The 14,549-nt window shown below is 39.5% G+C and overlaps 1 protein-coding gene across 5 annotated transcripts in view; it reads right to left on the reverse strand.

Annotated features, from left to right (window-relative positions):
* GTDC1 (glycosyltransferase like domain containing 1) overlaps positions 1 to 13,800 on the reverse strand; it is a 453,404-nt gene extending 439,604 nt beyond the window's left edge. For 2 of the 5 annotated variants that reach the window (XM_043488221.1, XM_043488223.1), the window contains exon 1: positions 9,174 to 9,260. The gene's annotated coding sequence lies outside the window, so the exon portion shown is untranslated. Of the gene's footprint in view, positions 1 to 9,132; positions 9,261 to 13,707 lie in introns of those variants that run through there. The other 3 variants (XM_043488220.1, XM_043488222.1, XM_043488224.1) reach the window with 2 other exon arrangements.
* Between the last annotated feature and the right edge of the window lie 749 nt (positions 13,801 to 14,549).

Raw genomic sequence — 14,549 nt, forward strand, 5'->3', positions numbered from 1 at the left:
ATGTTAAATTCACATATTTCTTATTAAATATAACTTATTTATAAAGTGTTTTGCTGCTCTATTTAAACACACACAATCACAGTCTTTCCTAAACTGCCTTATATTTGAAAATGGGAAAGTTTTCCAAATATTAATCACAATGATCCAAAATAAAATCTGCAGGGGAGTTCAATTATGGCACAATAAATGAATGACAAAGCATCTTATTTCAAAACCCCTGAGTTTTAGGATTTGAATATCTGTAAGAACATTCCTTTCATTACAGATTCAAAAGTTTAAGGCTTTCAAATGCTACCACACACCTGTCTCTGAGTTATAAGCATTGCTTCAGTGAAAAAATAGCTTAAAAACCATGTGAAATCAACTCCACATAAAGCTATCGCATGACTCTGATCGCTAATCTGACTTGTAAATTAGATGTCTGTAACTTCCACTATTCAGCAATCCACAGACTTTTTTTTCCTAGCAGGATGGCTATGTTAGCTGCAATGCACTCTGACCAAAAATGTGCAGTAGTAGCATGTCACACTGACAAACCGGATAGTACAGACCCTAAACAGAGGTTTCCAGGTAAGTCATGAGAAAATGTTTCTAGGTAGATGAATGATATAAAATCTATGTTTTATATCCTGGGCTGCCAGGATTTTTGTTGAATGCTAGATGGAAAAAAAAAAATTGTTGAAGACTCACTGAGGAAAAAAATGGGATTTGACTTTAAGAGAATCCACCCACTTCATTTCTCAGCACTGTTTTCAAATCCTCTATGAAGTGAAAGTCACTCAGTCGTGTCTGACTCATTGCGACCCCATGGAATTCTCCAGGCCAGAATACTAGAGTTGGTAGCCTTTCCCTTCTCCAGAAGATCTTCCCAACCCAGGGATTGAACCCAGGTCTCCCGCATTGCATGCAGATTCTTTACCAGCTGACCCACCAGGGAAGCCCAAGAATACTGAGCTATGTTTCGATAACTGATATAAACAAATGTATACGAAAAGCAGGGATTCTAACCAAATAAAATATTGATTTTGGTTCAGAGAGCACTTTGATGCTCCAGTTTTCTTGTGATTCAATAGTTCTAGAAATTACATAGGTTTATTTCCAGTTCACACATGCTCATTAAATCATTTTAAGTGAATTTAGTTAACAGGTCTGAAGACATTATTAATTATTAGTAGCTGTTAGTATTAATTTATAATATTATGTTCTATGCACATTAATACTGTACAGCATGATTTTCTACTTACTATTGAGTTCCAACAGCCTACACAAAAGGATATTTTCCTAGAAAATTCTGGTTACAGTAGCAAATAGAAGCCTTTATTTACACACTCTAGGGGAGAGCAAACTTTCAAAAATTCCCCAAATGAAAACTTCCACATGAAATCACAGTCCTTATTTTGACCTTTTTAGTTTAAGCTAAAAGAGATGCTTAAGATGTTTTTCAGGTTAAGCTAAAAAAGATGTTAAGCTAAGAGATACTTCTCTTTACATTATTTCCCTTAGTGTAAGAAACCCCAATACTAAAAGGTGATATCTATATTAATTTCCATAAATAGGATCTTAAAGGTTTGATTACCAAAGCGATTACCATATATCATTATGGAATCATAATATATTACACATTCCCAAAGTAAAGATCAAATTTACTTCAACCACCCCCTCTCAAAAAAAAAAAGAAATCATCTTTATTCAGTCATGAAGTCCTTGGAATCACAGCAGGGCTTGATGCCATATTGGTGTCACATTCTGCCAGTAATCCAAACAGGCCAGCCTTCTTTTTCAACTTCTTTGTCTACTAGTGCATCACTGGACCCAGCAGGCAGTTCACCCAGACAATTTCAGTAACGGATTTTGGCTCTCTGTGTATAATAGATGAAAATCTTTACGAAGTATCCAGTTTGTCTTATAGCTGAGAGAGCTGAACCTGCTGCAGATGTCACATCTAAATTCTTGAACAGATTTTTATCATCAGTGCCACCTATAAAACAAGACAGTGTCACCAACAGCATTGTCCTAGAGAACATCTATTTCAGTAATGCTAATAAGCTTTCTGTATCACAACTGACAGTCATTTATTTGCCTAAAACAGAGATCAGCAAACCAGAGCCCATGGCCCAACATTTAGCCCATTGCCTGTTCTTAGATAATCATGATCTAAGAATGGATTTTATAATTTTTAATGACTTAAAAAAATTTTTTAAATGATTAATATTTTGAGACATGTGAAAATTACATGAAATCCTAATTTCAGTCTCCATAAATAAAACTGCATTGGAACACAACTACTCATTCATTTATGTATTTTTTTAGCTGCTTTCACACTGCAATGGCACCTTAACAGAGACCATAATCAACCATAAATCCTAAAATATTTACTACCTGGTGCTTTGAAAAAAGTCTGCTGACCCCTGGCCTAGAGAACATTTAGTGGGTAGGTAACACGACATCTAGTGTCTTTGCCTTACTTCCACCCACTGGTTTAGTAAGTATTTCTTCAGTAGGTCTATCACTCCAGTGCAGAGAGTTAACCATGGTCCCTCTGCTTCCCGCTTTGGCCCAGTCTTGCCTCTTTCCAAAGGGCCACCAATGCCGTTGGGCAGGAAGGAGGCAAGCTCAACTTCAGGTCAAATTCTGGTTCTCCAAAGTTGGCTTTGTCTGTATCCCCATGTTTCCTGGTTCTCCATTTTTGGCATATATCCACCATTCCCCATAGCAGGCTCCCTGTATGGACACCACTCTACAAAAGTCTGTATTTCCTACCAGAGACTCTAAGGCAGTAGTCTGAATCACAGCATTCTTTGATTTGCCAGCCGATTACCAGTTCTACCCCTGCCCTAGCAGCCACATGTAACGTGAATTTGTTTGGGGCCCTTGTGAACATTTTGCATACTTCATCACCCTCCTGGGTTCCATTCTTCTGATCATGAATACCCCTGGAGTTCATCAATTTCCTACTACATTCAAACCTCTGGCCTATAAATCTATGACTTCAACCTTGTCAACTAGTGTGGCATTCTACCTCTCGAGCTCAGTTCCTACAACAACCAGACATAGGAGTATAACACAACAAAACTCTATACAGTGGATCTCCCAACCTAAGACTACCCATCCCTTATTTTAGCAACTGACACAAAAAGGTATCTATTAGTATCACTCCCAAGCAGCATCCAGAACATCCTTTCTCTTTTCTCCCTCCACCATTGCTGGTTGGCCCAAAGTTTCTATACCTGCTTCATCTGAGAGCTACTTACCACCCTTTCTACATACCTGGGGTCCCAAGGATACCTGCATCTCGAATACTGATTCAGAATGCCTCTCTTGCTTATATTAAAGCTTTACCCACAACACTGTAAAGCAACCGTACTCCAATAAAGATTAATATTATTAAAAAAAAGCTTTAGCACTCCTATTTCTATTGAAAGCAGAAAAAGGGGGTCTCTTGCCACTGGGACTGCAATGAAGTAATGATTTTGACTAGACTTCCAGGAGTCAGAATATAATTCCCTACAGAAAGATGTTAATAATCCAAAACAAGGCTATGTCCATAGTATTAATGGCACTATAGAACCCATCTCTAATGCATATTATATTACTGCAAATAACTAATTCACAAACACATTCATAAGCTGTGGACTGACCATCTAAAAACTAGCAATGAAATGTCAGGAAGACTTCACAGCAGACAAATTAGCCTAGAGTGAAGATTTCAGAGAAAATGGCAGTTTATTTTCAGCAGAGGGGATTTCACTGCAATCCTGAAGAACCTGCCATGGAGAACAGCTCTTAAAACGGCGTGAACAGCTCACAACCAAAAGAGTGGTATCAAGAATGAATACACTGATGGAATCACCATTAACCATTATCTCAATTCTGAGTAGCAACAATCTAGCTAGCATCAATCTTAAATAAAAACGAAAATCTTTTTTAAAAACACACACAGGAAACTTCTGCCTGCTTGGAGAATGAACTCCAACAAGTTACATATCTTTACAACTAGAAAGAGAAATTAGAGGTAAGTAGTCCATATTCCAAAGGAATATGCAAAATATTACAACTTTAGAACTTTCACTTGATGAATCTAGCCTAATTTCCTTAAACAGCTCTCAAACTTCTTAGTATCAAGACTGTGCACTCTTGGAAATTGAGGACTCCCAAGAGTTTTTTTTGTTAATATGAGTCATAATTATCAGTACTTACTATATTAAGAATTAAAGGAGAAAATTTTAACTACTGATTCATCTTAAATTTTTTAAGCTTGACTTATAATTTAAAAATTGAGATATGAGATACCACACAATTAAGCTGATTCTCCCATCCATGGACACAGGCTGTTTCCAATTTTTCACTATTATAAAATGAAATCATAGATCTGTAGATATTAACAAGAAAAAAAAAAGTTTGCTCTACAGATTAAAGGGAAGAAAATCAGGTAATAAAATAGAATTTAGAGTTTACTGTCTTTTTTTTAGGTAAAAAAAATGCAACATTAAATATTTTATTAAAGCACTTGTTTCAGTAAACTGCTAGTATCTGAAAATGCAGGCATGTATCTCATCTTTATCAAGGCTGAGTTCCTGCAGAGTGGAAACTGCTTATTCATATACACTCTACAAATATCTGTTGAATGAAACAGAATTATTTTCCATTTCTAGAATGTGCAAGACAATGATTAAGCTCCAGTTTTGTGAGAGAATATGCTCTGCTTTCCTCTGAGTGATTCATTTTAAAATTTTAATGACATGTTAATATGAGAATATATTTTTGAAAAATTACTATACAAAAAAACTTTAGCGTTAAAAATGACACGGCTTTACAACTTTTGCAAATTTCTTTCATGTTTAACCTAATAGAGGACAGGTGGATTCTCTTATCCGCTTCTACATACAATCTGTTATGATACCTGTTTTGACTGAACTACATGAAAACAGCGCCACACAAGTATGCAGTGAGAAAAAGGAAGCATATAGTACTATTAGTATCATTTTCAGATAATTATGAATGTTCTTTGATACTACACCAAAACTTGACAAGTAGAGGAGTCGTCTGTGGGCTAGCTGTAATATGAAATTGAGTAGCACATAAGCTTTCTGTATTCTGTTACATGCTTTTTATAAGGGTCTTTTACCATAATTTTGGAATATTGATCACTTTGAAAATATTGTTTCACTGAGTTATTGCTGTTCAGTCACCCAGTCATGTCCAATTCTTTGCGAGCCCATGGACTATAGCACACCAGGCCTCCCTGTCCCTCACATTCTCCTGAATTTTGCCCAAGTTCATGTCCATTGAGTTATATAAACATTGAAGATCCTGACATAATTAACACCACAGCAAAAATGCACATTCATAACATCACCACCCATCCCACTGGAAAACTCTTTAAGTACTGAGAAACTGACAAGAACACAGCAGCTGAGGTAAGATTTCCAAAATTTTAATTTTCCCCAGAAAGGTAAAATTTTATCATCAGCAACAAATATTGTTGATCGTTTTCTCCTGAAGTGAACAAAAGATCGCTTTGTTCATTTTCAAGAAAATGACTGCCAGATATCTAAGTCTGAATAATCATGGTTTGTCTGGTATTCAAGCAAAAATGATACTTCATGTAAAATATGGCTAATTCAGCCTGCAACTCAAAAGAATACTTAAGTGTTTTCCTTGAGATAAAATACTCTGGATATACAGCAGAAGTGCCTTTTGCGTATGTCCTGTCTCATCATATATATATATATATACACACACATATGAAATATCAAACATATATAGAATATTCAAACATCATACACAGAATATTAAAACAATGCACTCAAGTTTCAAGATTTAATAAAACTAATAATTTTTACTGCTTCGTTAAAGACACTCAAGTAAAATAGGCTTGAGTTTTTGTTTTGGGGTTTTTTTTTTAAAAAAACCATGAATGCATAGCAGTGAAGAATATGATGATTACTAGTAGAGTCTGGTGTTACTGACATTTAATATCTACTAAGATATTCAGTTTTACCTTTAGTATTAGCAGAGGAAATGTAAAAACAGTGGAAAAGGAAAAAGTTAGTATTACCATAAAGACAGTTTTAACCTAATGGATCCCCCTGAAAGGGTCACAGTGACTGACCAACAGGCTTATATACCACAACTTGTGGACTACTGCTGTCTTAAAAAAACACTGAAAGCTAATGAATGATAACTTGCCATCTTCAAATCCATAGTAAATGCCCTCCACCATAAAAAATACACTAAATACCTGTATGAATTATTTCCTTTTAACTCGAAATTGGTCCATTTTGTTCTGAAAGTGAATTAATAATAAATAACAGTAGCGATTAACATATAATGACCTCTGACAGGTATTATGTCATTTAATCCTCGTAACTCTATCAATTCTCTGACATTCATGTCACAGATGAGGAAGCCTGAACTGCAGAGAACTAAAGCCACACTTCCAAAGTGTCAATAATTACCAGTATTTATGGCTTCTGGCTTTACTTGTGGCTCAGCTGGTAAAGAATCCACCTGCAATGCTGGGAAGATCCCCTGGAGAAGGGAAAGGCTACCCGCTCCAGTATTCTGGCCTGGAGAACTCCATGGACTGTAAAGTCCATGGGGTCACAGAGTTGGGCACGACTAAGTGGCTTTCACTTTTACTTTAAGTATTTTGCCTACCTCATATTAGTCTTAACAACCTTTTTATTATCCCTTTTTCCCATCTTAACTCTTATGCTTTAATACCATTTTACAGATGAAACTTGTAATCAAAAAAGTAAAGTACCCTGCCCAAGATGACCCAACTGTTAGATCATCTATATAAATAAATCCAAGTCTGTCTCACTCCTAGGAGTACAGTAAACATTCTGCTTTCCTATACCAAATATCAACGTACCCTTTGCATATAAATAGACTGATGGTTACAAAAGTCTTACATAGTTTTGAACAAGACAACTGAGCAAGGCCTCTATTTGTAATAATTCTTGCTAATTGACTGTTTCTGTCATGAACTAGAACAAAGTCTACTTCCCTTTAAAACAGTATATGATCCAGATAAATAGTTCACTAATTCACATTATTAAACACTTAGCTGTGAACAGGACAATGAGTCAATACAGATAAGCTTTCTCTTTAAAAAAAAAAAAATACTCAATACACTCAACTGATATTATTCCAGTATTACAGATGAAAAAACTGAAACCCAGAGAAGTAACTAACTTCCCCCAAAGACATGTTGTTCACAAATGGTACAGTCAAAATCAGTCTGGACTCACTCTGAAGCCTAAACTCTTCAATTACATGGCCTGCATATATTAAAGAAGGCAATGACCTAGGAATTGTTCACAAGGTCTGTATACAGAGCTTGCTGATATCATAACAACTCTAACCAAGGCAATCAACATATGAATCATCTTGCATCTCAAAGATCAAGAGATGAAAAGGAAGCTGGTGCATGCTGAAAATAAAAAGCCATGTTCTAAGGTGCTTTAAGTAAAGCATTTATAAGTAATGGTGAAGAAAGAAATAAAATTCAGTTACAGAGGTGTCAGATGGCACACATCTCTGTGGCTAAAATAGGCCTACCTGTTTAAAAACAAAATAACGAAAAAAAAAGGCCCACAGGATAGCCACAGGCTATCTACAGATTGCACAATAACTTTCAGATGCCAGTAACCCAGGAATGCTGCAAACCTCAGTAAATGGCAGCAGAAATCACTACCCTAAGACACTAGCACTCTAATCAATCAGAAAAATTTTAATTTCAAGTTAGAATTTGCAAAAGTCAAGGGTTATGCCCACTGTTTGTTTCTATTTCAAGGGCTTACAGTACAAACTGTTGTTTAACATTAAACCCCAAGGTGGAAAGGAAAAGAATCAAGGTTTATCCAGCTCAATTCACCTTCACAACCTGTTGTAAGAACTTGCAGAAATACAAAACATCTTGAGCTTGGACAGAGGAATGTGGCTTTAACTTCAAACCAATTGTATTCTCAAGGAGTCCCCCCACACACTTGACGTTTGACAGGAAGGTGACAAAATGGAAGGCTGTGGTGTACCACCTAAAAGGTTAGGCATTACAGGCAAGAGATGAGCAATTACACTTGTCACAGAATACCATATTCTGGATTCCCTCTGTGGCAGATAAAAAAAAAATTACAGAGCAAACCTTACCTCCTCCATCAATGATTCCCAGCATGACCAAAAAGAATCAGAATCTAGTAATGTAAAACCAGCTGACAGATATATAGAAGAAAAAAAAAAATTCAAGATTGAGGTCATGTCCCTTGACATGCATCATTTACACTAAGGATTCCCTCACTTATCTGAATTAATTTCACGTACCTCATTTCATTCAGATAATTGAAGTTTTCCTCTTAAGAGTTATAAAGTGTTTACCTCAATATAATTAGTAAACTGTCCACTTAAAAATACCACTACAAAAATTACCACCCCCTCCTCTCTACACTACACATATACTTCACCATCATTAAAAGTATGAGATTTTGGCCTTCACGGGAAATTTAGTTCAAAACTCCTCTTTAAAAAATTAGCACAAGAAATTCTACAAGAAAAGTTATGGTCATTACCTTTTTAATAAGTGTCTGCATTACTTGTTAAAGACATGGTAATTTGGATACTCAATACACGACTACTGTTCTGAAACCAAATTAAAGGTTTTAGACTACTAAAGAGTTTGATGACTTGCCTCAATACAATAACTGGGACTGTATGGAGAACAAAATCAAAGAGGTCTCTCTTTTTTATAAGCAGGCATTTAAGGGCCTCTTAACGAGAATTTACTCTACAGTACATAATTACTAATGAACAAAAATAGGGCCATTAAATTCACTTCTTTATAGTGCCATAAAACTTCTATTTGTAAGAAATATAAAAAATATACATTTAATCAAACTCAAGAAAACTCTAAATGTGCAATACCTAACAATACACAGTAAAAACTACATACTTTTTCTTCTTAAACAAATGTCCTGCCAGATGACTATGACTGATTTTTGTATATGGATATGCTTATAATTTAAAATATACAGACTCTCTGGTACTAATGATGGCAATGAAACGCCTAAACATCTTATGTGAATTCTCAATTTCTATATGAACACTGGTTTCCAACACCGATAACAGACTTACTGTTGATTACATCCAATTGATATTTGTGTATTGTCTATCACCTGCTATGTGTCAGGTACTGCAGTAAGTGCTGAGGACACTGTCAGGAACAGCACAAATTCAGTCCCAACACTCGAGGAATATAGAGTCTAGAAGGAAAGAAAGATAATGAAAAAACACGCTATGGGAAACTTGGTGGAATAATAGATACTTGGTCAAATGAAAGCTCAAAACTGCAAGAAGATCTGGGTAGAAAATCAAACACTTGAAAATAATTAGCTACCACTAAAATTTGATAAAAATAAACCAGTAAGTAACTCAGCTAAGAAGGCAGAGAACCAAGAGCAGAACAGTCAGGAAGTAATGAGTATGTGACCAGGGTGTTCTAGTACCAGACGCAAATGAAAAGCTGACCCTCAAAAAAGCTGAAATTATAACAGCCAAAGAGCCCAGCTCTCAGCTGTCCTGTTTTCAATATCTGACAAGTCAATCCAGTGAGTGTGAGCCTAAGAAGCAGCATCAAAGCATCCTGACTCTGCTAGTTCTGTCACCGTTGAAGCAGGACCCCAACCATCCACCGTGGATAACACCAGGCCCCAGTTCCAAGGGAAGAGAGGACAGCAAGGAGACAGACATGGTCAGGCAAGGACAGCTCTTGAGCAGGCTCAAGACAAGGTTCAGGTCCGTAGAGGATCCGAAACACACACAAGAGTAATACAAGAAACACATCAACTCTATGGACTAGTTAATAGCAAGGAAAGACTGTGGAATTGCTTTACTTTTAAAAATAAATACTCAAAATTATATTCTTAAATTTAAAAGACTAAGTGTGACCTTCAAGAGTGGGAGAAAAGGACTAGACATTCTTCCTAATTCTTACCAATTGTCTGATTCTATAACCTAACTCCATCTAAATCTATATTTATATTCTACATGCTTTACATATACTTCCCCAAGATGTTTATGGCATATGTTTCAAAACTCCTGATGAGTAAAAGCGTTTTTCAAAATGAGAATCTCATAGTCAAACTGAGTATGTGCAAAGGATATAAGAAGACATCATATCTCAGTGAGCAATGGATGCTCAGGGCACTGGAATAATTCCAGGTTTCACTTCCTGAAGGGGCTGAGGATCTTAAGGTATTTTCAGTCTTAAAAATCAGTTCAAAAACTGGGTAGAAAAGACAGAACGGGGAGTGGATAGGCCAGGTAGCCTGGGACTGACATAGGAACCAGCAATGATAGAAGAGAAATTATTTGCTCCCTATAATTAAGCACCATCATACTCTACTACTGGGAGAGGAAATGGCAACCCATTCTAGTATTCTTGCCTGGAGAATTCCATGGACAGAGGAGTTCATGGAGTCGCAGAGTCAGACATGACTGAGCAACTAACACATACACAACACATACATACTTTACTATACAGCTGTTTTTAGTAACAGTGCCAGGAGAGGGGGAAAAAGTGCATGTAGTCCAAAGACAATGTCCCTGTGAAGACTACTATTTATATAACTCAACATATTCAAACAGAAGTAACACTATGGAAACAGCCTTGCATTTGCCCAAACATTATTTGCCAAGGCTATTCAAATGGTGGAGTGGTGGTACTTTCCAAAAGAACTGCTTGAAAATTTTCCTCATTTTTTTTTAAATAAACAAAACATTATAATAATCTATTAAAGAAAGAAAATATAAGTCTAAGAGAAAAAGAAAATATAGTGGGGTCTTGGTTTTTTTGTTTTCGTTTGGGGTTTTTGCTCTGTTTTTTCAGTATATCCATCGTGAAGCACATCACATCAGCCAAAAACTGTTTAAAGTATCATTTAAGGACAGCTTGTAAAGGTAGTCTGAACTCTGAAAGTCATGTTGCTTCCAGGAGTTTATATACTGAAAAATTTATCTTTATAAAGTGAAATGAAGGTGGCCTTAAAATGTGGCCTATGGTAACAATTAGGATCATTCAATTCACAATTTTCAAACTTTGCTCCAGTAGAAAAACTGCGTTATTTTAGCTCTACGTGGTGTCCTATCAAAAAGTTTAAGTAACAGTGTGTTTCCCTGATTTCACAGTGGATAACATATGTTAAAGAATAAAATTCTCAATGTTAAGCTTTTCCCTCAAATTTTCTAAAATATTATTAGATACATGCTACCTCTTTCAGTATTGGAATTCAGCCTAACAGAGTATCTGATTCAACACAAAAACGGAAATGAGATATTTCAAGTTTATAATATCATCATTCATGACTTCCAGACACTCTGCTACCTTAAGTTTGATTAAGTCCAACAAAACCACAAGCATTTACAAAGGACCTACTACACTTGACATGAAGCATACACAGACGAATAAAGGGCAGTCCATCTTACAGGAAGCCCCCACCAGGGAAAGTGCACACCAGCCAGAAAGTCTCTACAAACGCCTGCAGTAACCACTGCAGTGGGAGATGCAAAGAATTCACCCCAGGCCAGCAAGAACTCCAGACTTCTGGGTTGAGGACCACTAAGAAAAGGGATGCTGAGGATGCTGGAATTCAATGACTACATGCGTACAGACCTTTCTTCTTTATTATATCAAGGTTACATACATCGCAACTCTAGGATTCTTAAAATGCCAAGCTCCTGGAATTGGCACAGACTACCTGAATCAAGAATATGAATAAACATTCTTGAAATGAAAATAGTTACAAAATTCAAACAAACTGGAAATTATTGTTTCAATTGGTAAAATGTAAACACTCCTTAAATATAATTTGTATCTAATAAGTCCAAATCACAAACTAAGGCATATGCTCAAAATATGGGGAAAAAATTAAAAGTAATTATTTGGCTTTTAAGACATCAAAATCAAAACAAATTTTGGTACAAAAGTATCCACTGTGGAGGTCTAAATTATCTATCTACTTAAGTGTTCAGTTAAGTCAACTAGTTCTCTTCAGTTCATGTTAAATCTCTTCAGGAAACTTGGGTTACTTTCTGCAAAATAATGACGCTGAATTAAGTTAATAATCAATAACTAATCATCAGGTGCTGAAGTTCCTCACAGAAAATTCAGTATTTCTGCAGTCAGTGAAATTAAGACGTCAACATGGTTTCAAAACAAGAGTAAAGAAGCCTTAAGTTCTCGAAGTGGTAATGCTATAAGCTTCAGTTTCCTACCTTATCTCAGTATCAAGGTTCAGAGTTTACCTATCCAGTTTTCAAGTTCGTCAAAGAAAGTTTCCTGATTCAAAGGGTACTCCTCCCACCCTCTATACTAAAACTGTTTCTTTAAAACAAGATCCTAAGGAAAATGCATAAAGGCAGTGCGAGCTGAGGAGACTATTCCACATCAAACCTGGAACGCACTAATTAAAATTCGGTATTACACTTTGTATGTGGGTTCCTACATGAAACTCCCGCCACGCTTTAGTTTAAGGTTAAACAGGTTAATAGAATCCAATAAAATGGCTCTATTGAATTACACTGGATTTCTTTGAGCAGCTCCTTTACCTGACCATTCTGTTGAGCTTTAAAATCAACTTCAGGGGTAGCACCCAGGAACCAAGGCGAGCCACGGCTCACGGGGGCTGCACTCTGCAACCCACCTCATGTGGAAAATCACCGTCAACGCACGTTTTCCACTTCAAACTGTGATACGGTGGAGGAAAAAGTGCATAGCCTTCTCTTTGAACCTCCCATCACACTGCCTCCAGGCGCTAACTTAAGAATTATCTCGAAGATAATCTAATGCAGTACAGTTCTCAGAAGACTCTATAAAGTTGCCTTCGCCAGAGAGGAGAAGGGGAAAAAAAAAAACACCTCGCCCGAGACTAAAGGTTAAATTACTATAGTACTGCAACTTCGCTGTTGGGTACGTGTCTGGATTTACAGGATTAATTCCGGGAACATTTCCACCAGGACAAACTGCCTGGATCCCGATTAGAACAAAGTGTATGCTGGATCCTCACAGGAGAGAAGTGGCGGGGGTGCTCAGAGTGAGTGAGGTCGTTAAGTCTCTGCAGACTAAGTAAGGGGCTCCTGAGGTCAGGAAAGTGAAGGCGACAATTGGGCCAGACGCAAAGGGTCCTTCAGGCAGGCCTGCGGGCGCGCGGCGCGAAGGACCGCCGGCCCGGCCGTCTCAAGATCAGCGAGGAGGGCCCTACGGCCGAGCCCGGGAACCTGGCCCCCTCCTCCCAGCCAGAAGGCGACGCACCCCCACCCACTCCCGCGGCAGAGCGAAGAGGCGGCAGCGGCGCGCGGAGCTGCGGGAAGCCGGCTCGCAGAAAACGCAGAACCCAAGAAAAGGGAGTCAGAAAATGGCCAGTGTGCAGCAGGACTGAGACGCAGCAGCCCGGGTGCCCGGCTCAGGGCGCGCGGCTGCCGCGGCACCGCCAGCGCAGCGCGTGCGCCCGGGAAGCACGCCGCCCGCGCGGCCCTCAGCTCCGCCCCCCCCCCTCCCCCGGCTCCCTGCGCCGCCGCCGCCGCCAAAACCCCTCTGGGAACTCCGAGCCGCGCGGCCCCGCGAGGCGGGCGCCTTGGAGCGGAGGGGAGGGGCTGCGCTCCCCGCCTCCCCGGCGGCCCGCGCGGCTCCCCAGCCCGGAGCCTACTCACCTCCTCCTCCTCCTCCTCCTAGTCTCTCCCTCCTGGCCACCGGCGCGGCCCAGCCGGCGACGCGCTGACGCCGGGCCCCTCCCCCGCGGCCGCAGCCGCCGCCGCCGCCGCCCCGCCCGGCCCGCGGCCGCAGCGGCCTCGGGGCGCGTCAGGCGCATGCCCCGCCCACTGGGTCCGCCCACGCGCTCAAGACCCCGCCTCCAGCGCTGCCGGGACGCTGCGGGTCCCTGACTCAGCGGCCGCTCCCGCCCTCTGGAGATTACCACGTGTGGGCTCTGGACCCCCGCACCTCTTTTTACCTGTTCACTGCCCGAGGACCTCGCTTTGCCGCCCACCTCCCCACCTTTCCCATCTGTGGCCCGCACCCCTGTCTTCCCCTGAAGGTTTTTAGTACACTTTCCTCAACCCCTAGTCTGGTTGTAAGCTCTCATGCCTTCTTTTCTTTCTAGAAGATCTTCGCTGCTTACTGGGTCAGCCTCAGTTTGCAGTTTCTTGCCAATCCCTTCTCTCGCGGTCTCCGTTCCTCTCCCCTGTCTGCGGAGCCTCAGGGTCCCCGCAGGGACTGGACTTCTTCCCTGCCAGCGCTACCTGCCGTGCAGCTCCGACCTCCTGAGCGCCTGCTCTGCCAGCGCGTTCTCATTTCCCTCCCTCTGGTCACCTCGGAACCCTGTGGAAAAGCTCGCTTCTTTCTTTACCTACATTTTGAGCGTCTTTTCTGTTCTCACTGCTCCAAATAACTTCAGATGCAGTGTCGGAGTTAAACAAATGCATATGCGCGACCCCACTCACCTGAAGAGTCTCTGAAGTAGTTAAAAATCACAAAACTGGGTCTTCCCTGGTTGTCC

The sequence above is a fragment of the Cervus canadensis genome, chromosome 15 (genome assembly GCF_019320065.1).
Source record: "Cervus canadensis isolate Bull #8, Minnesota chromosome 15, ASM1932006v1, whole genome shotgun sequence".
Classification (NCBI taxonomy): Eukaryota; Metazoa; Chordata; class Mammalia; order Artiodactyla; family Cervidae; genus Cervus; species Cervus canadensis.